General features: G+C 47.9%; 1 pseudogene; it reads right to left on the bottom strand.

Moving 5' to 3' along the window:
- Positions 1-919: 919 nt before the first annotated feature.
- Positions 920-1,093, bottom strand: LOC147821777 (U2 spliceosomal RNA; annotated as a pseudogene).
- Between the last annotated feature and the right edge of the window lie 354 nt (positions 1,094-1,447).

The raw sequence follows: 1,447 nt of genomic DNA, 5'->3' as shown, positions 1-1,447 counted from the left end.
CCTTGATACAGCCGGAATGCAGCTCATTCCTGTAGCTACTTTCTATTATGCTTTCCCTTCTCCATCAGTCTGGCCTGTTTGTTCTTTTTTGAAACCAATAAGCATATTCCTGTCTCAGAACCTCAAGACTTGCTGTGTCAACTGGGAATGATCTTATATGGACAACAGTCCTTGGGCTCTGGCCACAGTAACTCCATTTTGTAGTGGGGACCCTCAAGCTGTCCCATGGGCCCTCCTGCGTGCTGAGGCTTTGTGCTATCCATCACTGCATTTGCTGAGACCAGTGGAATCCAATGAGGATGGGTCCACAGTGCACATAAACATATAATTCTTCCTCGGGCTTTGGATGGGGAGGAAATATTTCATTCTGGTTCTTGCTTTTGCTTTTTGCCATGTAGCTTAGAGTACTATGTAAAACAGGCACTCTGTAAGGAGAGGGTGGAGACTCTAGGACAGCTGCCCGTGAGTATCTATGCTCTGTAAGTGACCCCCCAGTGGACTCACTGACTGCCATGCTGAACTTGGCCCAGTTGTTCTTGGCTCCTTCCCAATTCAGAGGCAGGCATTTCTTTTACATCTTCCTGGGAAATTCACAGAACAGATCTTCTCTATATTGGCAAAACGCCTTTCTTATTTGCCTTCTCAAATATCTCTCCCTCCGGTGCCTTCCCTGACCATCTGACCTAAAGCAGCAGCCCTGTCACTCCCTATCCCTAGATCCTGCTTCTTTTCCAATAATATTTATTTCCAAACATTACGTGTTTGTTTTATGCATCCCCAGTAGTATGATAAGCTTGATCAGTATTTGCAAAACAATGGGTGAATTTATCATCATCCCTGAATCCCTCCTTGACTTTCATGACCTTGACAATTTTGAGATGACAGGCTGGTTATTTATTTATTTATTTATGATTCGCCCAGCTGGTGTGCCATTCCTGGAGGTGCCTCAACACCAACTCAGTGTGATCATGGGGTGGAGCAAGCACCTATCCTATCTTCCTGACCAAAGGTCCATTTGATAGAGGGTGTATCAGATACTAAACTGGTAAGAATGACACTACACTAGATCTTAGCCAAGGGAACAAGAGGCAACAGGCATCATTTTCTAGTACTTTCCTGTCTTTGGATGTTCCCAGTGTCACCTGTCTGCTCGTGCTGGGTCACCCATTCTGTGTGTCCTGCTTACCCTGACCAGGAGGAGCCACTCCTTCATGCAGCCCCAGGCTGGACTCCCCATGCCAGCTTCGCCCTCCCAACTGGATGTCCTGTGCAGGTCCTGTCACCTCACCTACTTGCTCCTGGGTCCCTGCACTGCACAGCCTTCCTCCGTGGAGGGTCTGCACTCCTCACAGGGCCTGACACCTGGTCTGTACACACAGCCTTCCCACCTGGTACAGATGCCCACCTTGCTCTGCAGGCAGAGAAGGTTAAAATGTTTTAGGCTATG

Source organism: Heterocephalus glaber, unplaced genomic scaffold (genome assembly GCF_053883595.1).
Source record: "Heterocephalus glaber isolate CG9 unplaced genomic scaffold, H.glaber_assembly_v1.0 deba00001698, whole genome shotgun sequence".
In the NCBI taxonomy this organism is placed as follows: domain Eukaryota; kingdom Metazoa; phylum Chordata; class Mammalia; order Rodentia; family Bathyergidae; genus Heterocephalus; species Heterocephalus glaber.
This window is presented reverse-complemented; position numbering and strand designations above follow the sequence as displayed.